We start from the raw sequence: 24,682 nt of genomic DNA on the forward strand, positions 1-24,682 counted from the left end.
AAGCCACCATCCTCCTCCTGGTCCAGCATCTTCAGCCACGTCAACCACTGCTGTCCTCCTTGCCCCCTCTCAACCATCCGCCACTCCGTCTCTCTTCTGGAGCTGTCAAGGACATGTTTGAGCGTAAGAAGCCAATTTCACAAAGTCAGCCCCTTGCCTGGTGTCTGACAGCTGGCTTGTCTGAACTCTTAGCCTGCCAGCTCTTACCATACAAGCTGGTGGAGTCTGAGGCTTTCCAAAAATTTGAAGCTATTGGGACACTGCAGTGGAAGGTACCCGGCCGAAATTTCTTTTCACAAAAGGCAATCCCCAACCTGTACTCGATTGTGCGAAAGGAAGTAATGGCATGTCTGGCACACAGTGTTGGGGCAAGGGTCCATCTGACCACTGGTCTGCAAAGCATGCTCAGGACAGGTATATCACCTACACTGTGCATTGGGTAAACCTGCTGATGGCTGACAAGCATGGAATGCGTGGCTCTGCAGAGGAGTTGGTGACACCGCCACGAATTGCAGGCAGGCCTGCTGCCACCTCCTCTACTCCTCCTACTCCATCCTCTTCCATAGCCTCCTCAGCTGAGTCCTCTTCTGCTGCTGCATCTTGCTCCACATTAACGGCACCCCCCCAGCTCCCCAGGTACTATTCCACATCCCGGATACGGCAGTGTCATGCCGTCTTGGGGTTGACTTGCCTGAAAGCAGAGAGTCACACCGGACCAGCACTCCTGTCCGCCCTGAATGCACAGGTGGATCAGTGGCTGACTCCGCACCAACTGGAGATCGGCAAAGTGGTTTATGACAATGGAAGCAATTTGGTGGCGGCATTGAAATTGGGCAAGTTGAAGGAAGGTGTGTGGCCATTTGAGGTGTTCCTACACGGCCATGGCACAGTTTTCAGATATCCAGCAGCGAAACAACATGCCAGTGAGGTGCTTGATTTGCAAGAGCCCAACACGTTGGAATTCAAAACTCCTAATGTTCGACCGCCTGCTCCAACAAGAAAAGCTGTTAACAAGTATTTGTATGACCGGGGTGCTAGGACAGCTTCTGCGGAGCTGGGAATTTTTTTGCCACATTACTGGACGCTCATGCGCAATGCATGTAGGCTCATGCGTCCTTTTGAGGAGGTGACAAACCTAGTCAGTCGCACCAAAGGAACCATCAGCGACATGATAAGGAAGCAAAGTGTCTTAGTAAATGGAGTTCATTCAGCAGAGGGGGCTGTTACTAGTGGTGTTCCTCAGGGGTCAGTTCTGGGGCCTGTTTTGTTTAACATATTTATCTGCGATATCAGCAAAGGGCTACAGGGGAAAGTATGTCTCTTTGCAGATGATACAAAAATTTGCAACAGAGTGGATGTTCCAGGGGGGGGAGACAAAATGAGAAGTGATATACAACAATTGGAGGATTGGACAAACGACTGGGATCTAAAGTTTAACACAGCAAAGTGTAAAATAATGCATTTAGGGAAGAAAAATCCAAATGTTAATTACAGACTCAATGACACTTTACTGACTGTTACAGACGAGGAACAGGACTTTGGAATTATTATTTCAGATGATTTAAAACTTAGTAAACAATGTAGTAATGCAGCGAGTAAGGCTAGCAGAATGCTTGGATGTATTGGTAGAGGTATTTGCAGCAGAAATAGTAAGGTTCTTATGCCACTTTATAGATCATTAGTTAGGCCTCATCTTGAGTATTGTGTACAGTTCTGGAGGCCATATCTTCAGAAGGATATTAACAAACTTGAATCTGTGCAAAGGAGGGCTACCAAAATGGTACATGGTCTAAAAAATAAAACTTACCAGGATAGGCTCAATGACCTAAATATGTATAGCTTAGAGGAGAGAAGGGAAAGAGGTGATATGATAGCAACTTTCAAGTACATTAAAGGGTTTAGTAAAACTGAGGCTGTGCGTATTTTACATAAAATGGAAAATTCAAGAACAAGGGGTCATGAGCTCAAGCTAAAGGGTAGTAGATTCAGGAGTAATTTGAGGAAGCACTTCTTTACAGAAAGAGTGATTGATTTATGGAATAAACTTCCTCAAGAGGTAGTAGCAACAAACACTGTGGGGGACTTTAAAAATGCATGGGACAAGCATAGGGCTATCCTACGAACTAGATAAGTTTATACTGTTAGGTAAGGTCGGGCAGACTTGCTGGGCCTATGGCTCTTATCTGCCGTCAATATCTATGTTTCTATGTTTCTATGATACCATGTGTTTTCTTCCTAGAGCATTCCCTGCAAAGAGTGCTGGATCAGGCCGTAGATGAGCGTGAAGAGGAAGAGTTGTGGTCACCATCACCACCAGAAACAGCCTTACCAGCATCGCTTGCTGGACCAGTGGCAACGCTGGAAGAGGATTGTGAGGAAGAGGATTCAGAGGAGGAATGTGGCTTTGAGGAGTAGGAGGAAGACCAACCACAACAGGCATCCCAGGGTGCTCAATGTCACCTATCTGGTACCCGTGGTGTTGAACGTGGCTTGGGGGAAGATACCTTCAGTGAGATCACTGAGGACGAGGAACGGGACATGAGTAGCTCGGCATCCAACCTTGTGCAAATGGGGTCTTTCATGCTGTCGTGCCTGTTGAGGGACCCTTGTATAAAAAAGCTGAAGGAGAACGACCTGTACTGGGTGTCCATGCTACTAGACCCCCGGTATAACATAAAGTGCCTGAAATGTTACTGAATTACCGCAAGTCGGAAAGGATGCAGCAGTTCCAAAATAAATTAAAAAGTATGCTTTACACAGCGTATAAGGGTGATGTCACAGCACAATGGGAATCTAACAGGGGAAGAGGTGAAAGTAATCCTACAACTCCCACGACCACGCCGGAAAGGACAGGACGCTTTACAGACGTGTTGTTGATGGAGGACATGTGGAGCTTGTTAACTCCTATGCATCGCCACAGCCCTTCTGGGTCCACCCTCAGAGAACGACTCGACCGACAGGTAGCAGACTACCTCGCCTTAACTGCAGATCTCGACACTCTGAGGAGCAATGAACCCCTTGACTACTGGGTGTGCAGGCTTGACCTATGGCCTGAGCTATCCCAATTTGCAATAGAACTTCTGGCCTGCCCCGCTTCAAGTGTCCTGTCAGAAAGGACATTCAGTGCAGCAGGAGGTATTGTCACTGAGAAGAGAAGTCGCCTAGGTCAAAAAAGTCTAGATTTCCTCACCTTTATTAAGATGAATGAGGGATGGATCCCGAAGGGACTGACATTGGGCGATACATTCGAGTAAAATAGGCCTGATGACATGAGCTGCCTTGGGCTAAAAATGGTCCACACGCTGCTGTATTTTATCTTCGAATGCTGGATGACTTGCGTGACTTATCCTCCACCAACTAGGGTTCAAGCCGCAATGTTTTGGGGCACTTTCTGCCTGGGAAACATACATCAATTTTTCTGGCTGCTGCTACAGCAGCGGCTGCAACAATACCTAATTTTTCAGGCATGTGTACATGCCAAATTTTTCTGGCCTCTGGTGCTGCACCGTGGCCTCAAAAACCACACCACTCATATCTGATGGCACAGTAGATTGCACGCGCAGTGCCCCAAATTTGAAGTAGGAGGACCGACCAAGCATCCTTCTCCATCTCCCGGTTCCTAAAATCCATGCCATATACACGTATATATCAAATCTATCTATTTATCTATCATATCTATCTATCGTATCTAACAAATGTATCTATTGCATCTATTGATCTATCTATCTAATCTATGTATCTATCTATCAAATCTATCTATCTCGTGGCCGGACTGTTATCTGACAGCCACTTGTGTTTCAGCCATGCCATATACATATCCATGCCATATACACGTCCCCTGATAGGAGACGTAACAGGGATTAATCTGATCAGAATAGTACTACTTAACACACCACTCATATCCACTGTGCCACTCATATCTAGTGGCACAGTGGATTGCATGCGCAGTGCCCCAAATTTGAAGCAGGAGGACCGACCAAGCATCTTTTTCCATCTCCCGGTTCCTAAAATCCATGCCATATAGACGTCCCCTGGCGCCGCAACTGCCTCTGGGAACCTTACCATGGGTGTCAGACCACACGTCTTGTAATTCTCTGTCTGGGAAATTATCTATCTATCAAATCTATCTATTTATCTATCAAATCTATCTATGTATCTATCTATCAAATCTATCTATCTCGTAGCTGGACTGTTATCTGACAGCCACTTTTGTTTCGGCCATGCCATATACATATCCATGCCATATACACTGATCAGAATAGTACTACTTAACACACATCACTCATATCTGGTGGCCCAGTAGATTGCAGTGCCCCAAATTTGAAGTAGGAGGACCGACCAAGCATCTTTTTCCATCTCCAGGTTCCTAAAATCCATGCCATATAAACGTCCCTTGATAGGGGACGTAACAGGGATTAAACTGATCAGAATAGTACTATTTAACACACCACTCATATCTGGTGGCACAGTAGATTGCACGCGCAGTGCCCCAAATTTGAAGTAGGAGGACCGACCAAGCATCTTTTTCCATCTCCCGGTTCCTAAAATCCATGCCATTTACATGTCCCCTGATAGGGGACGTAACAGGGATTAAACTGATCAGAATAGTACTACTTAACACACCACTCATATCTGGTGGCACAGTAGATTGCATGTTCAGTGCCCCAAATTTGAAGTAGGAGGACCAACCAAGCATCTTTTTCCATCTCCCGGTTCCTAAAATCCATGCCATATAAACGTCCCTTGATAGGGGACGTAACAGGGATTAAACTGATCAGAATAGTACTATTTAACACACCACTCATATCTGGTGGCACAGTAGATTGCACGCGCAGTGCCCCAAATTTGAAGTAGGAGGACCGACCAAGCATCTTTTTCCATCTCCCGGTTTCTAAAATCCATGCCATTTACATGTCCCCTGATAGGGGACGTAACAGGGATTAAACTGATCAGAATAGTACTACTTAACACACCACTCATATCTGGTGGCACAGTAGATTGCACGTTCAGTGCCCCAAATTTGAAGTAGGAGGACCAACCAAGCATCTTTTTCCATCTCCCGGTTCCTAAAATCCATGCCATATACACGTCCCCTGATAGGGGACGTCACAGGGATTAAACTGATCAGAATAGTACTACTTAACACACCACTCATATCTGGTGGCACAGTAGATTGTACGCGGTGCTCTTACAAAATACAGAAGGACATTTGGCAGACGGACATTTGGCAGACGGACATTTGGCCGACAGACAGAAAGCTAAAGAATGTTCCAATTTCGGCCAAGGGCAGATACGTTCCAGAGTGCTCTGTTCTAATCAGAGCCTCGGGCGCCACAACTGCCTCTGGGAACCTTACCATGGGTCACAGACCGCATGTCTTGTAATTCTCTGTCTTGGAAATTATCTATATATCAAATCTATCTATTTATCTATCATATCTATCTATCTATTGCATCTATTGATCTATCTATCTAATCTATGTATCTATCTATCTATCAAATCTATCTATCTCGTGGCCGGACTGTTATCTGACAGCCACTTGTGTTTCAGCCATGCCATATACATATCCATGCCATATACACGTCCCCTGATAGGGGACATAACAGGGATTAAACTGATCAGAATAGTACTATTTAACACACCACTCATATCTGGTGGCACAGTAGATTGCACGCGCAGTGCCCCAAATTTGAAGTAGGAGGACCGACCAAGCATCTTTTTCCATCTCCCGGTTCCTAAAATCCATGCCATTTACATGTCCCCTGATAGGGGACGTAACAGGGATTAAACTGATCAGAATAGTACTACTTAACACACCACTCATATCTGGTGGCACAGTAGATTGCACGCGCAGTGCCCCAAATTTGAAGTAGGAGGACCGACCAAGCATCTTTTTCAATCTCCAGGTTCCTAAAATCCATGCCATATACACGTCCCCTGATAGGGAACGTAACAGGGATTACACTGATAGGAATAGTACTACTTAACACACCTTATAATAACACAGAGAGAGGCAATGCAGAGAGAGGAGTCTGAAGAAAAGGAGTCAGAGGAGGAAGGTGGCTTTCAGGAGGTGGAAGATCCAACACAGCAGGCGTCCCAGGGGGCTTGTTGTCACCTTTTGGGGACCCTTGGTGTTGTACGTGGCTGGGTGGAGGAAGAGACCTTCAATGACATCAGTGAGGACAAGGAACGGGACATGGCTAGCTTGTTATCCAACCTTGTGCAAATGGGGAGTTTGCAGTTTGCAAATGGACTGTTTGCGGTTGCTTGCGGTGCGTTAAAGGGACAGTGTAGGGCAAAATAAACTTTCATGATTCAGATAGAGCATTTAATTTTAAACAATTTTCCAATTTACTTTTATCACCAATTTTGCTTTGTTCTCTTGGTATTCTTAGTTGAAAACTTAACCTAGGAGGTTCATATACTAATTTCTTAGACCTTGAAGCCCACCTCTTTCAGATTGCATTTTAACAGTTTTTCACCACTAGAGGGTGTTAGTTCACGTATTTCATATAGATAACACTGTGCTCGTGTACGAGAAGTTATCTGGGAGCAGGCACTGATTGGCTAGACTGCAAGTCTGTCAAAAGAACTGAAAAAAGGGGCAGTTTTCAGAGGCTTAGATACAAGATAATCACAGAGGTTAAAAGTATATTATTATAAATGTGTTAGTTATGTAAAACTGGGAAATGGGTAATAAAGGGATTATCTATCTTTTAAAACAATAAAAATTCTGGTGTAGACTGTCCCTTTAAACAGGGAGTTTGGTCTGTCATTGTGAAGCAGGCGTAACCCTTACACTACCTGATCGATACAACATCATACCTGATGTTTTAAAGCACGTTATTCCAAACAATTTAGCAATGTTACAGTGATTTATGCCCTTTATGGCTTAAAACCAGACTCTGCATCAACTATGTAATTTTCCATGGGAGTTTTGCCATGGATCCACCTCCGGCATGCCACAGTCCAGGTGTTAGTCCCCTTGAAACAACTTTTCCATCACTATTGTGGCCAGAAAGAGTCTCTGTGGGTTTTAAAATTCGCCTGCCTATTGAAGTCAATGGCGGTTTGCCCGGTTCGCCCATTCGCGAACAGTTGCGGAAGTTCGTGTCCGCCGTTCGCGAACGCAAATTTTTAGGTTTGCGACATCACTATTAACTAGCTGTTTACATATATACAGACAAAAACATCTTGTTAACATAAGTATTCTCTCTAATTCCTGAGTTACTAAGGTACATATAAAACATTTAACAACAAAACTTATTTAGTATAAAAGCATATGGCATTCAAGCTATATAGAAAACCTTTGTATGCTCATCAAAACATTCTGTTATGGCCAGAGAGTACCGTCCTTCAGCGATCTTTAGTCCGTGGTACCATACTTTAATGCAAAACAGTTGTGGTAGCGGCAGGTGCAAAGAAATACCCTGTTGTAGATAAGTGTAGGACAGAGTTCCAAGGTGCAATGACACTGTGACCTCCCAGGATCCCCCCTAAAATCCCGGGACAACCGTTCTGTGCTCAGTCCTTGTCTAGGTTTTGAACATTTTAGAGCTGCTCCATCACAGTCCCCCAAGTGGGTAACTCCTCAGATGTACCGGCTATGGCTTCAGTGATGTCAGCGCTGGTAAGAAAGATTTTCTGCATTCTCATATGCTGTGTCGAGTCGAGTGCTGCTTTGATATGGTAGCTGGTAGGTGTTTCCTCCGTGTGGGCTATGTGTGAGAGAAGAGGAGTCGCCTGTTCACTTTCTTCCTTTGCGCTCCCAGTTATGGGATCGTTATCCGCAGTTGCTGGTTGCTGGTAGGTGATCGGCTGCGATGGATCTTCAGCTAGCAATACTTCATGCTGCCCAGCCCCCCCGGGCCCTAGGGGCAGACCCAGCACCTATGTCACAGTTAAGTTTGTTGTCGGTGCCTCCGTTGCTGCGGATGGTATTTTATTCATTAAGATCTGAATTTCATGAGCCGAAGGCGCTTTGTCAATTAGTGGCTTAAAGATCCTCTCTAGTTTAAGTAAGAAAGAGTCAAGCGTGAGGAAGGAGCCTTTTTCTCCTGCGTTAGTCGTGAGAGGCGCCATATTATCGACCTCCATGTTGTCCACTCAGCAGCGTAAAGCGATGTCTGGAGAAGACAGGGTGCACAATGTATAATTGAAGGTATCAGGTTAGGCTTAGATATACGTTCAGTCCTGGTACAACACCCCGGAGTACCGGGGGGGGGGGGCGCTGCCTGTGTAGATTACCTCTGCTACAGGCCTCACTTGTCCAATTCCGGCCCTGGGGTCATAAATACAGCAGAGCGTTTCCAGTCTTAGTGTATGTTGTTTAGGTGTCCCAATAATGTCGTACTGGGGTGAAATGCTGTAAACGTGGAACTTTATACAGCAGGTAAAAGGCCACTCTCCCGGAGCTCATGAAAAGTGCGACTACACAGAGTCGCTGTTAGGACACGCCCCCAGTGAAGTAATATTTTACAGCAACTGGAAATGGTCTACTTAAGCACTTAATTGGCCATTATAGTGTTAAAATTACATACACTAATAGTTTAGACCATGTCATAATTTTATTTTTAAAACTGAAGGTGCCTTAATTCTAACCCCACAGAATCCAATGCTTTGTTCCCACAGAGCACTGGTCACAGACATACATACAAGGCATTTTTTGTAAGGATAACAGAAATGCTAAGTTACTCTGACAACGAAAGTGATTCTGACAACGACAGTGACAGTGACATGGCATTTTGATCAAGCTGAAATGCCAAGTGACTATGACAGCCACAGCTACAATGACCTTTGATGGTCGCGGTAGCAGTCACGGTCAGAGTCACATGGCATTTTTTAATCAAGCTGAAATGCCAAGTGACCTTGACAGCAACAGCAACAATGACCTTTGATGGTCGCGGTCACGGTCATGGTCACATGGCATTTTTGATCAAGCTGATATGCCAAGTGACTATGACAGCAACAGCAACAATGACCTTTGATGGTCACGGTCATGGTCAGAGTCACATGGCATTTTTGATCAAGTTGAAATGCCAAGTGACTTTGACAACAACAGCGACAATGACCTTTGATGTTCACGGTCAGAGTCACATGGCATTTTTGATCAAGCTGAAATGCCAAGTGACTATGACAGCAACAGCGACAATGACCTTTGATGGTCATGGTCAGAGTCACATGGCATGCTTGATCAAGCTGAAATGCCAAGTGACTATAACAGCAACAGTGACAATGACCTTTGATGGTCATGGTCAGAGTCACATGGCATTTTTGATCAAGCTGAAATGCCAAGTGACTATGACAGCAACAGCAAAATGACCATTAATTTGTCAGAAATCAAAGTGTTTGTCAGAGTCATGTGGAAATTTGCACTAAATATGATATGTGACTATGACCTTTGACAATATCCTAAAATGGACACTGTATCAGTGATGTCTCTGAGAAATCTCCGATAAAAATCTGTAAAACATTTTAATTCTGTTTTATCTGTTGGTGATCAAACAGTGTTAGAAATATCTTAATCAATGCTTTGCTAATTTTTTTAAATTTGATGTATTTGAGATATGAAGTTTAAAAAATGTGCAGTGATTGGTTTACATAAATACCAGTTTTGTCTAAAACATGATGTTGCTCAATAAAATCATAGTTATTGTTTCATGATTTCAACATAAACTAAATATATCCAGATCTTTATATATTATTATTATTATTATAAAATTGTATCTTTTAAATCAGTTTTATCTGACACCTTTCCTTCAAATAGGTCAACTGCATTTGATAACTAATGAGTTAGAGAAAAAATATACAGTTCTCTGCTATGAATCCCACATATAATTATGCTGTAATTAAAATGTCTCTAATTCAAACATTTATTCCTTCAACATATTCATCTATATTTCATTTTTTTGCTTAATGTGCAAGATGAAATAAAAATAGATGAACTACATACAAATGTGAATTAAAATTGTAATTTTAAAACCTGAAAGATTTCTTTTTTGAACAATCTACATATTTGGTGTAATTAGGGTGAGTTATTAAGCAGCAATTACTATTCATTCCATTTTATTTTAAATGGCTCTCTATATTAGCATGTGATAAGAGATAGAGGGATTTGCATTTTGTTACATTTGTAGTGTTTAACACATTTAGGGCAAGATTACGAGTGGAGCACAATTTATCATTTCTGCTCGCTTGTTAAATTTGCTAGGAGTAAGCTTTTTGCACGCGTCGGGTTCTGCTCGTATTTGAAGCTGAAAGTAAAAAGGTTTTGCACAAGCGCTTACCTGACACATGCAAAAAGCCAAACTTTGAATATTGCAAACAGGCAAATGTATTTCCCTAAAGACTTCAATGGAGCGAGAAAAGTGTGGGGGAAAAAACTTACTTCCGTGCAAACCCGATTATGTTTATGTGCTAACTGACATGAAATATGAATATCTCACATTCCATTGTTCTTCACATAGCAGAATATGTTCTATTTATTCTTAAATACATATTTTAATATATGTATAAATATAAATGAATATATATACTGTATATATATATATATATATATATATATACAATATATGGTTTTTTATTTAAAATATATATCTATTCCCATATGATTATATATTGATGTATATAGATATATATTGTGCTTTGGGAGACATTTTACCTGCACTGGTTGGGCTATTTAGCTCCACTACTATATAAGGCAGCCTCACAGACAACTTCCTGCTCTGACGTGATTCTACCAGTCTGTTAGTGCCTCTGACCTTGCCTGAGTTCCTGTTTTGTTTTTACTCTGGTTCCTGAATTTGGCTTGCCTCCTGATTACTCTCTTGGATTTCCCTTTTGTTTGATGAAAAATCGGACTGCTATTCTGGTATACCAAATTTGACCTTGTCTCCTGACTACTCTAATAAATTCTCCCTGTATTTGATGATTTATCACACTGCTCACAGGTATCTGACACTTGGCTTGTCTCCTGGCTATTCTATTTCCTGTTATCATGTATTTCCATCTTACCTTCTCTGATATCCTGCTCCTGTATCCAATTCCTGCAGAGGATGCCTGCCAAGCACTGGTATCCTTTTTCAGTGAGTAGCCCTGCAGAGGGCACTTGGCATGTTCCAGTATCCAGCTACTGCATCCAAGCTCTGCAGGAAATGCCTGCCAAGTGCCAGTCTCAAGCTACTGCACTTAAGCTCTGCAGAGGTTTTTTGCCAAGTTCCAGTCTCCAGCTACTGCACTTAAATTCTGCAGAGTGTATCTGCCATGTGCCTGTCTCCAGCTACTGCACTCAAGCTCTGCAGATTTTATCTGCCAAGTTCCAGTCTCAAGCTACTGCATTCAAGCTCTGCAGAGGGTGTCTGTCAAATTACTGTATTCAGTTCCTGTACCCTAGCTCTACAGAGGGTATCTGCCAAGTGCCAGTCTCCAGTTTTTGTTTCTAAATCCTACGGAGGGTGTCTGCCATGTTTCTATATCTAGTTCCTGTACCCAAGCTCTGCAGAGGGTGTCTGTCAAGTAAGTGTATCTAGTTCCTGTACCCCAGCTCTACAGAGGGTATTTGCAAAGTGCCAGTCTCCAGTTCCTTCTTTCAAGTTCTGCCGAGGGTATCTGTCACATACCAGTATATAGCTATTTTGCTCAATTTCTGCAGTGGGTGTCCAATCAGCTTATGTATCCTTTTCCAGTCTTCAACCTCAAGTGGGTATTCCAGTCTTTGGCCTCAAGTGGGAGTTTTTGTCTTTGGGCTCAAGTCGGCATTCCTGTCTTGCCTCAAGTGGGCACTTCAGTCTCTGCTTTAGAGTGGGCCTTCCAGTTACTGGCCCTATTGTGGTCAATACCTCCAATTCCAACTCTGGTGTGGGTGCACCTGCTCAGCTATCCTGCTTCCAGGATCCAATCCTTCATTTTCCTTTACAATAATCTTTCATTTGCTGTCTGTTTTTTCAGCTATGCCTAAAATAAGTAGTTTCATTAAGAAACCCATACCATTGGCCCCTTTTAGTGCTCGTGATGGGACTACGTCTGTCACATCAACACATAATCTCCAAACTTCTGAACCCACTCCTATGAGAGTGACAGAATGTCAGGGCCCAACATTGGAGCTTAAGGAGGTGGTGACATTGCTGTCTTCCCTTTTTGAGCAAGTTACTATGATGATACATCAGATACAACAGTGTTAAGTTTAATTTGCTGTCTAAGATAATATCATCAGTAACACAACTGTTGACTACTGGTTTCTACTGAAAATTGTTTGCACGTGTAACCCTGAAAGGTCTCCCTCCTCTGCATCTGCCTCTGTATTTTGTAACAACAATATATCTAAACCAATTGCAAAGGGAAATCCAAAAGCTGCTAAAATGTCTCTTTTTTGTTACAGAGATGGCAAGAAGGAGAGCTCAAGGACTTAACTACTATTGTGGGTTCTCTGGTCATGTCATCTCCTTATTTCCTGTGAGATCTCCAAATAATTCTGCTCAGAGTCCTATCCATGACTCACCAACTTCTGTCTGTGCCCCTGGTTCCCCAGCTGAGAAGTCAGCAGGGACAAGACTTAATTCTAACTCTCTCACAAATGCACCTAAGACGGAAGTCTGTGTGAGTCTTTTTGCATCATCCTCAGAGTAAGACTGGGGCTGTATCCTCTGGGCCCTCAGAAATCATAGAGCCTATTCTCCAGCAGAATCCCAGTATTTGAAGCCTGTGACAGTCTCCCCAGACCATGTGGCTACTGCTGTGTCTGCTGAGGAACCTATCAAAGCTGATCTGCCAGTTCTTTCACCTACTACAGAATTCCCTTGCTCTGAGGAAGAGGATACTGATGAGTATTCTACTATATATATTCTACAATATATGAAGACTCAAACTCAGATGTGGTAGAGCCCCAGACTGCAGTCTTTAAAAGGGGTCTTTCAAATTCCAATCTCTCTAGAGCCTTTACGCCTAGGTCTAAGGCAATCTCACAAGAGTGCACTATTGCAATTTGTCTCTGCTTCTGATGGCATACTAGTGCTGCGAGTGGATCTCTGTAGGTATAAAAAAGCTAAGGACACCCAGAAGGCATCCTTAGGGAGGGGGTACTTTCACGGCTCTGCCTGGGTTTGAACCACATCTCTGTACTCTGTGATTGAACTACAGATCTTTAGCCCTGTATCTGTACCCTCAGAGGGCTTTAGCTTCTGTAATGCTTTTGGAGACCTGTAGATTGCACTGGCTGTGCTCTTTAGCTCTACCTGCCTGCCAGCTGCAGGCGGTTACCTCATCAGCACTACTATAAAATGCAGCCACTCAGACCACTCCCTGCCCATACAAATTAAATATAATTTTTAAACTATTGAGTTATTGATTTATCTTGATCAGTGTTAGTGCTCAACAGCACTAAAATAATTGCGCTCCACTTGTAATCTAGCCCAATTGTCATAATACACTCATGAGGAGTAGTTAATACCAGGAATATTCTACCCAGCAGAGGTGGTATGGTGTCTCAGGGTTAATCTGAAATGTTCTTTCTGTTTGTAACATCTGTGTTTGCTAAATAATGCATTGATCTAAAGACCCCCTACTTCTCTTCCCCCCTCCCCTTGGTGTCTGGCATCTCTTGGTACTGTGGGTTAAGGACTTGCAAGGAAGGGCTAGGTGGTCGTAAATTAACACAATGGTGTTTAGCTTATGTCCCATTTTACTTTAAAGAACTGTATCTTTGCATTTTTTTTGTTCTTTTGTATGTATTCTGTTTTTGTAATTTTGCACTGTGTAACCTGTATTTGTCTTTTGCTATTAAAAAAAATAAATACATATGTGTTTGGGCTCTAATATCTCAATTCACACTCTGTAGAGACAAGGTTAAATTCACGTTACATAATTGTTAGTTGTGTGTGTTATTGGGTTTCAAGACACCCTTATTCAAAACTCTTGGTGGTGGCAGTATTGGTAATCTGGAGTGGTGTAGGCAAGATTTGGGGGTTAATTTGGTGTCCCCTTTGGTCCTTGAAGAGGTAAAAGTGTAAGGGAATCAGAGGCTAAGTACTATTAACTCCTTCATGCCCACATTATCCACATAGTCATGGCTGGGTGGATAGGCTTAGCCGTCACAAACTGGTTGGCAACGGTGGAGATATCTATAATTTTTTAGTGCTATTTGTATTGCCAGGCAAGGTAATCTTAGTACTAAAAGAAATTACATGTTTTTTGTGTAATATCCTAAAGACATAACTCAGTACCTAATTACAGACATACAGTGCAAAGAAAGCAGTTCTTTCCCCTTCCCTTTCATTTGTCTGTCTCTACTCTCAGTATGGAAGCATATAGAAAAATGCCCAAAGAGTCCCTTGAGTTGCTTTGTCAAGAAAGAGAAATAACAACTTTTGGCAAAACAAAGTAGCAGTTGATCCAGAAGCTGCAATAGTCAGATTGCATCAGAGCAGAGCAAGAATCAGACACAGAAAAGGGTTAGTGTGGAACCTGTAACCCAAGAGCTGATACCTAATGATGTTAACCCTGCAAGAGCCATAGATTCTGAGCTACAAACAACACTCAAGTATTTGGGGGATGCAGAACCGCAACTAAAACTGGAAATGATCCTTAAGTATCAAGAGGAGCAAAGAAGAGAGCGAGAGCGGGAGAGAGAAAGGTAAAGGAAGTTTTAATGGAGATATGAGCAGGAAGTTTTGCAGATTAACACAACCAGTTTGTCTCCTTAAACCAATAATCATGGGGAACCAACAGTGAAACTACACTTGGACTATTCTCCCATGTTAGAAAAGAACACTGAATTGGATGTTTTTCTGAGGGGCTTTGAGAAGATATGCAGGCTGTATCAGCTGCCCCAAGAGCAATGGGCTAGCTACTTAGCTTCTTGCTTGAAGAGTAAAGCCCTGGATATATCTGTTTCACTGCCAGTGAAGGATGACAAAGATTATGAGGCCATAAAAACAACCTTATTAAAAAGCTTTAACTGTACTGTTGTGAGGCTTTGTAGGACTTGATCACCCTGGAGCAGTTCTTGCATACACAGAGTCCTGAGGCTAGAGAATGGATTCTGGACAGAAAGCCCAAAACTGTTACAGAGCCTGCAGGCCTGGCTAATGATTTTGCCAACAACAAAGCACCTGCAGCCCATCAGGCAACTGCACAAGCTGGATCCCTTAAATGGAAAAGAGGCACAAAGCCAGCAGAGAGACCATCTCCTCTACACCCTAGATGAGGGGACAGGGGCCACATCAAGTCAGGGGGATACCCACTGGTGTTTTTATTTTAACCAGATGTGGCATCTGAGTTTTACCTGCTAGAAGAATCCTGAGAATGTGGCTGGTGGACCAGACCCTGTTTTGTTTGTTGGTGGGTTCACAAGGAATAATAAGAGAGATAACCTACAGATGGTATCTGTGGGTGACTGGGTGGCAACAGGACTCAGGGAAAGTAGAGCTTTGGTTACCTTGGTATGTCCTGGAATTGTAAAGCTGGAGGACATTATTCCAGGGAGGACTGTGTCCATCCAAAGAATTGGAGGAGTTTGCCCTGAAGTGCCTGTGGCAAAAGTGTACCTTCGTTGGGGTGTGGGAAAAGGTTTGCATGAAGTGGGTATTTCTGTGGATATCCCTGATGATGTGTTACTGGGGGATGATTTGGGCCAGATGCTTTGTCAGTATGCCCCAGAAGATAACACCTGCTACCTGGAAGGACCAACAGAGAGCCCAGCACCAACTGAGGTACTGTGTAAAACTTTGGGGGACCCGGAGGGGAGGCTTGGGATGGTCAAATCTCTAGCTGCACCAGGACTGAAGGTATCATACCAAAGGATGGAGAATACTTCCGTTGAACATGGTTTCTGGGAGGCGGAGCTGAAGGTTAATGCAGCTTTGCCTGAGCTTAAACTAGTAATGTCTTATTCTAGTGAGAAGGGATGCATTGTAAATGATTGTGGCAATATTGATTTTCTTGAACATGATTGCTGGGAGGGAGGGCCTAGGGTTAATGCAGATTTACCTGAGCTTAAACCAGTAATGTCTTGTTCCAGTGAAACGGGATATACTGCCAATGATGATGACAATGTGTAGCAAGTGCCAAGCCCTAGAGTAGAGTGAATGGTGTGATAGCTTGGTTTACCCCTGCTTAGGAGTGAGAGTTGGGGACCGAGATAGAAGAATGCCCTCGAGTTTTCTAAATACTGTGAACATGTGGTGCCTGATGTATTGTGTGGAAATGTCAGAGGGCAGCAGGGATTGGCAGAAGGGTAGACTGAGTGTGTGTATTCTTGAACCAATATTGCATGCCCAAGAGGGAGAGAAAGGTATTGAAATGAGAGCTGGGATTGCTATACCCAAGGAAAATGTAGGATGTGTGGAGTGGGGTAAGGTAGCTAATGTCACATGTCTAGTGCCTAAATGTGGTATGCCAGGTGAGTGTGGTGAACAGGGGGCAGGAAAAGAGGCTTTTTCTATGGTTTGCCCTGAGTTAAAATGCATTCATAGAGAGGGATGTCAGGCTCAGTTATGTAGTTGGCAAGGAGAAAAGCCAACAGGCATGTGCCAGTCTCTCTCTGAAACAGCATAGCATATGCAAGTAGGAGTGAGTGGCACAGCTGGGCTAGAGGCCAGAATACCCTTTGCTCTGTTACAGAGGGTAGGACAGGATGGGACCCTAGGTGTGTCTGTAACCCACCTACAGTGATAGCATATGGGAAGAAAAGGGGAAGGGCGACTTCTCCCTACAAATCTTCCATAGTTTTGTTTGCCTTGGATGGAAAATGTGTGGACCAAAGAGCTACAGTGACAAGTGAACATGCTATACATACAAAGTATACATGGGGTAGGTGTGAACAGTGGGCTATCTGGCCTGAGCTGTGTAAGGAGTGCCCTTAGTCCCCTAGTAAGAAACCATCAGGGGGCTCTAGATCCCTTCACAAGTGAGATCAAGGAGAGTGTGAAATTCAGCAAGGGAGTGCCTTCCACAAGGAAAATTATGTCAGCTGATGTTAACTGCTGCGGTGGGTGAATTATTGCAGAGAGTGTGAAAAACGGACATATTTGGTTTTATGAACAGGGAAAGACTAGGGTTCAGGTAGACATAGGGGCTCAGCATGGGCTGACCTTCTCTCTACACAATTTTAAAGGGAAGGGGTGTCATGAGGAGTAGGTAATACCTGGAACAACTACCCAGTAGAGGTGGTATGGTGTATCAGCATTGCCAGGGTTAATCTGAAATGTTCTTTCTCTTTCTAAAGAATTCATTGATCTAAAGACCCCCTTCTCTTCCCCACTCCTCTTGGTGCCTGGTATATATTGGTACTCTAGGTTAAGGACTTGCAAGGAGGGACTAGGTTTTCGCAAATTAATTTAAGGGCTGTGGCCTTGACAAGACAAAGGGAGACTCAGATTTAATTGAACGTATATCAATATTATATTAGAGTTTCACTGGGACAGAAAACATCTGAAGAAAGTTCCCACAAACCTTAGTGATATGTTCAAAGTGTAGGTAATGTGTTTAGTTTATATCCCATTTTATTTTTAATAACTTTATCTTTGCATTTATTCTTGTTCTTATAGATGCCTCTGTTTTTGTAATTTGGCAGTGTGTAACCAGTATTTGTCTTTTGTTATTAAAAATATAAATAATCTAATTCTATCTTTGGGCTCAAATATCTAATATCTGAATTCACACTCTGTAAAGACAAGGTTATAGTCTTGTTACCTAACTTTTAGTCATGTGGGTTATTGGTTTTCCAAGACACCCTTATTCAAAACTCTTGGTCGTGGCCGGCAGTATTGTTAATCTTGGGAGCTGTAGGCAGGATTTGAGGGTTAATTTGGTGTCCCTTTATATCCTTGTAGAGGTAAAGTTGTAAGGGAACCAGTGGCTGGGGGCTATTAACCTCATCATGCCCACATTATTCCCATAGTCACGGCTGGGTGGATAGGCTTAGCAATCACACCAATATAGGCTTCTGCCAAGTTACTAGAAATGGACATATATGTCAGAATATTTTTAAGAATAGCAAATGTTAGCCAGATTCATTAACCCCTTAGCGACAGAGGACGTGTCAGGCACGTCCTACTAAAAGTGGCTGTTAAGGACCAAGGAAATGCCTGACACGTCCTCAGGTAATCTGAGCGCTGGAAGTGATCAAGATCTCTTCCAGATGCTCAAACAGTATTGCAGCAATGCCTCAATGTTGAGGCATTCTGTAATACTGTTCCTGACTGCCGGGCTCCATTTTTATTGCTCCCACGCAGTGATCACTTCCGGTTTCACTCCACGTGGAGCCCAGCAGTCAGGCAGAGCATTGGAATCCATCAGGCGGTGGGTCGAGGCACTCAGTAAAATATAATAAATAAATAAATAAAAAATAAAAAAATATATTTTTTTAATAAAAAAAAACCATAAAGGGGCTGGCATCAATGTGGATGTGGCAGGATTTAGCCCCCAACAGTTTATGGAGGTGTTTCTGGGCAATGCTGTTTTGGGGAACATTGTTGTCCAAACCTATTTATATGCCCATGAGTTCCATGCTGCAAAGCCTGACAGTTTTTTGGCAAAGCAGCAATGGGCTCCCATCGATGTGCCAGAATTAAAAAAATTCTAGGCATTGACTATGCTGATGGGCATCATAAAGATAACCTCCATCCAATCCTACTGGAGCAGTAGCCCCATTTGCTCTACCCCCCCATTTTCTCCCAGTGTATGTTGATGAAGAGGTATGAAATTATTCTACATTTCATGCACTTCAGAGACAACAGCATGTGCCCCCTAGGGAGCATCCCCAGTTTGACAGGCTGTATAAAATCCCCCCCTGAGTACCCACTTTGCTGCCAGATTTGCAGAGGATTATACACCTGGAAGCAATATATGCATTAATTAATCCCTGATGAAGTATAAAGGAAGGCTAGGTTTCAAGCAGTATATTCCTTCCAAGCACTCCAGGTATGGAGTAAAGGTGTATAAGCTCTGTGAGAGCATGTATGGGTATACTCAGGCCTTCCGGGTGTACAAGGGAAAGGATATCCACCTTGACCCTCCAGGTTGCCCAGAACATATGGGAACCACTGGCAAGATTGTCTGGGACCTAATATTAGCCCTGATGAACAAAGGGTACCACTTCAGACAATTCCTCTAGACAATTTCTATACAAGTGTCCTTTTGTTCAAAATACTGTATTGTTTTGATACAGTAGCTTGCGGTACAATTAGAAAGAACCGCTCAGGTTTCCCAGGACAACTTGCAGGCACCCAGCTATGAAGGAGGGAGACCTCAGCTCTGAGCCAAGAGGAGCTGTTGGCAGTTAAGTACAGAGACAAGAAGGATGTGTACCTTCTTACCACCATCCACAATGAGAGGACTGTGGAGGTCTCTGTTCATGGCAGAGCAGCACAAGGAAGCCAGTGTGCATCAAGTCTTATAACCGGCATATGGGTGTGGTTAATCTGGCAGATCAGCTGCTGCAGCCCTACCTAATTCTGTGGAAGACAATGGCCTGGTACAAAAAGGTTGCAATTTATTTCATGCCCACAACGCTTTTTTGTTGTTCAAAAAAAAAAAAAATTAAACTGACTTTTTTACAGTTTCAGCTCCAGGTCATTTCAGGGATTTTGTACCAAGATGCACCTGCTCCCAGTGCGGTGATGGGAGAGATCCCCCTACTGCGGCGAGGGGGCAGAGAAAGGACACCACTTTTTTTTTAAAAAAAAACAGCTTTATTAATTAATAAACCAGATGTACAAAAATTGGGAGATGCAGCTTCCCATTAAATGTCAAAACCAGCTTCTTTTACAGTAAATCAGCATTTTATGTATAACATAATACAAATCTTTGAAATACACAGATTCATTTTGTATTATATGTCAGAACAAGTTTATGTTTGTTAAAGGTCAAGAAATAGATACCCTTATTAAATCTTAAGAAGTAGACAACACTAAAAATACCTTCCCTTATAATTACCCGTACATAGATTTAGGTGTGTGCAACAGCCATAACACTAAGATTATTTTTTTTTAGCAAAGTACATAAATAAATAAATAAATAAATAAATCATTGGTCAATCCCGGTATACAGCCATTCGCCTCTCAAATTAGCTTCCAATATAAAACTCAAATTTTTAAATGGATTAATAATAGTTTTTGTATATTAATATCTAATGACAATATAGTCATTCCATTTTTCAAAAAACTTCTTAATGTTAACTTCCATCTCCAACTGTACTTTAGCTTGCTCCAAAAATAATTGATAGGAAATAGTATTCTTAAATTCTGAAAATGTAGGTTCTTTCTTGGATTTCCAATATTTCAATATTAGTTTTCTAGCGAGTAGAATGGCTGTATTTAATTAATGAACATTGGTATCACTTTCATCAAAGGTCGTTAAAAAAAAACCCATTATGTTTAAAAAAGTGTATGTAATGATTTAGAATTTTGAATACCCAAAAAGATATATCTCCCCAAAACCTCTGAATTATAGGATAGTGCCAAAATAATGGAGCATATCTGCACAGCTGAAATTACATTTTATACATGATAATTTGTCCTCATCATTTGACCAGTGTGAGAAAAAGTTGGGAGTAATAAAGATCTGATATAAGATCTTAATTTGCTGCTCTTTAACCCCTTAATGACCACAGCACTTTTCCATTTCCTGTCCGTTTGGGACCAAGGCTACTTTTACATTTTTGCAGTGTTTGTGTTTAGCTGTAATTTTCCTCTTACTCATTTACTGTACCCACACATATTATATACCGTTTTTCTCGCCATTAAATTGACTTTCTAAAGATACCATTATTTTCATCATATCTTATAATTTACTATAAAAAAATTATAAAATATGAGGAAAAATTAAAAAAAACCCCAATTTTTCTAACTTTGACCCCCAAAATCTGTTACATATCTACAACCACCAAAAAACACCTATGCTAAATAGTTTCTAAATATTGTCCTGATTTTAGAAATACCCAATGTTTACATGTTCTTTGCTTTTTTTGCAAGTTATAGGGCAATAAATACAAGTAGCACTTTGCTATTTCCAAACCATTTTTTTTTTCAAAATTAGCGCTAGTTACATTAGAACACTGATATCTTTCAGGAATCTCTGAATATCCATTGACATGTATATATTTTTTTTTAGTAGACAACCCAAAGTATTGATCTAAGCCCATTTTGGTATATTTCATGCCACCATTTCACCGCCAAATGCGATCAAATAAAAAAAATGTTCACTTTTTCACAAATTTTTTCACAAACTTTAGGTTTCTCACTGAAATTATTTACAAACAGCTTGTGCAATTATGTCACAAATGGTTGTAAATTCTTCTCTGGGATCTCCTTTGTTCAGAAATAGCATACTTATATGGCTTTGGTGTTGCTTTTTGGTAATTAGAATGCCACTAAATGCCACTGCGCAACACACGTGTATTATGCCCAGCAGTGAAGGGGTTAATTAGGGAGCATGTAGGGAGTTTTTTGGGGTAATTTTAGCTTTAGTGTAGTGTAGTAGACAACCCCAAGTATTGATCTAGGCCCATTTTGGTATATTTCATGCCACCATTTCACCGCCAAATGCTATCAAATTAAAAAAAAACGTTAAATTTTTCACAATTTTAGGTTTCTCAATGAAATCATTTACAAACAGATTGTGCAGTTATGGCACAAATGGTTGTAAATGCTTCTCTGGGATCCCCTTTGTTCAGAAATAGCAGACATATATGGCTTTGGCGTTGCTTTTTGGTATTTTGAAGGCCGCTAAATGCCGCTGCGCATCACACGTGTATTATGGCTAGCAGTGAAGGGGTTAATTAGGTAGCTTGTAGGGAGCTTGCAGGGTTAATATTAGATTTAGTGTAGAGCTCAGCCTCCCACCGTAAACATTAGACCCCCTGATCCCTCCCAAACAGTTCTCTTCCCTCCCCCACCCCACAATTGTCCCCGCCATCTTAAGTACTGGCAAAAAGTCTGCCAGTACTAAAATAAAAGCTATATTTGTTTTTTTTGGTGTTTTTTTTTAAAGCATATTTACATATGCTGCTGTGTACTATCCCCCCTTAGCCCCCAACCTCACTGATCCCCCCAAACAGCTCTATAACCCTCCCACTCTAACTTAATGGGCGCCATCTTGGGTACTGGCAGCTGTCTGCCAGTACCCAGTTTAGACGAAAAAATGTTTTTGTTTTGCATTTTTTTAACTTTTCTGTAGTGTAGCTTCCCCCCACCCAAAAACCAACCCCCCACCCCTCCACGATCTCTTTTTGTGGGGTTTTTTTGTGTGATTATGGCCCTTTTAACTTTTTACTTTTTATTGATTTTCTGTAGTGTATCGGTTCCCTCCCGCCCCGTGCACGCGCCCGCCCGCCACCCTCCGTGCACGCGCGCGCGTCCGTGCGCGCCCCCGACGGTCCCGCCCCCGATCCCGCCCCCCCCGACGTCACACGGCACACCGATGGCCGCCCGCCCGCCTCCCAAGTCGGCTCCCACCCACCAACGATACCGGCCATCGATGTCCGGTGCAGAGAGGGCCACAGAGTGGCTCTCTCTGCATCGGATGGCCATGTATGGTTATTGCAGGATGCCTCCTTATCGAGGCATCACTGCAATAACCGGAAAGCAGCTGGAAGCGAGCAGGATCGCTTCCAGCTGCTTTCCACACCGAGGACGTGCAGGGTACGTCCTCAGGCGTTAACTGCCTTTTTTTTGAGGACGTACCCTGCACGTCCTCGGTCATTAAGGGGTTAAAATATTGTCTGCACATAGCTTTGCTTACCCTTATAGCTGAAGTCAACATTAGATCGATCTCTTCTTGAATCAAGAGCTCTTTTAACTTAATATATCTCAGATTATTATCCTTTTGGGATTTTAAAAGGATAATAATATGTAGTAGTGATGGAAAATTCCCTTGTTGAAAAAAAAGCAATATATGTCTTATAATAGGATCTGATTGCCCTGGACAGCCTGGACTCTGTATTGCAGACTGCTTCAAGATGTATCACACACTGGTATATTTTTTTTTTTTTTTACATTTGCCACTGTGGTTTTTTTTGGGGGTGTTGGTTAGTTTGTTTTTTACTTTTACTGTGCCAGATTTTTAAATTTCACTGTTCTATTTTTTATAGGTTCTGAAATTGGTGCTGTATTTTACCAAAACCCCTGTAAACCATATGCATGGGGGCATGGGTGTACTCAGGAGGTCTAGCAGAAAACAACCTAGAGTGTTTTCTTGCAATAACTTACAACAGGCTCTCCTAAATCATAGTCAAAAAGCAATGCGTGTAAAAATGAAAATTGAAAAATGATCACCATACACTTTCTCCAATTTTTTTTGGCTAAAACGGTTGCATCAAAGCACTACATATACAAAACCTTGGGGTGTCAACGTTTCAAATATATACACTTTCATGGCAATAAATAAAACTGGGGTATGTGATAGGCCCCAAAATAAAGATAGGTCTATCAGAAGAAATACTCTCACTTTCAACTCAAATTACAAGTCCTACAATTGTAACTGAACCTTCCCAAAATCCTGACAAACCTATGCATGGGGGGCATGGGTGTACTCAGTGGGTCTTGCAGAAAACAACCTGGAGTGTTTTCTTGCAATAACTTAAAACTGGCTCTCCTAAATTATAGTCAAAAAGCAATGTGTGTGTAAAAATAAAAATTGAAAAATTATCACCATACACTGGCAAACCTTTGCATGGGGGCATGGGTGTACTCAGGAGGTCTTGCAGAAAACAACCTGGAGTGTTTTCTTGCAATATCAAACTCTCCTAAATCACAGTCAAAAATCAATATGTGTGTAAAAATAAAAAATTACCACCACATACTTTCTCCAATTTTTTTGGCTAAAACAGTTGCATCTAAGGCATCAAAACACTCCATATATAATACATTGGGGTGTCAAATTTTCAAATATATGCACGTTCATGGAAAGCAAATGAATTGGGATACATAAAAAGGCCCCCAAAAAGTAGATAGGCAAAGAAGATAAAATGTGAAACAAAATCACAAACACATGTCAGAAGTTTGGTATTGCACCCCCCCAAACAAGCCAATAAGTCTATGCATAGGTGGTATAACTGTACTCAGGAGATGTTGCTAAACACATATTGGGGTGTCATTTGGCAGTAACATATAACAGGAACTGAGAATCCATGCCTAAAGTACAATGTGTGTGAAAAATAACACAAAACTTGACTACCCAAAAGTTTGACAAAGACTGGTGGTTGAATTAGTGCATGGAACATGTTAAAATACCAGCTTTTCAAATAGTCTAGGGTATCTACTTTTTAAAAATATATGGTTTGATGGGGGTAAATTACATTGGCTAGCTTCAAAAATGTCCCAAATAGAACATGGGTGCACAATGACAGATGTGAAAATTCCAAGTTGGAAAACTGGAATGCACCCCCTAACAATATGGCCTTTTAGCCACCAGAGAACCTGACACACCTTTACATGTGACTTCTTGGAAGCTTCAATCTTCATGCTGCTGCAATCTGTTAGCTGTAATGGAGAGAGAAACGCTGGTGCCAGAAATGAGCACTCCACCAGGTGCTCAAAAAAGATACAACATAACCAACAGGTAGCCGCACTCAGCTGCACATAGATAAAGTCCCACACACAGGGGTAAAGTTGTAGCAGAAAGTCATTTTTATTGACTAATAATATCCAACAATATGAACATCTATGTCTCAAAAGCTATGTTCAAT

The sequence above is a fragment of the Bombina bombina genome, chromosome 4 (assembly GCF_027579735.1).
Source record: "Bombina bombina isolate aBomBom1 chromosome 4, aBomBom1.pri, whole genome shotgun sequence".
NCBI classification, from domain to species: domain Eukaryota; kingdom Metazoa; phylum Chordata; class Amphibia; order Anura; family Bombinatoridae; genus Bombina; species Bombina bombina.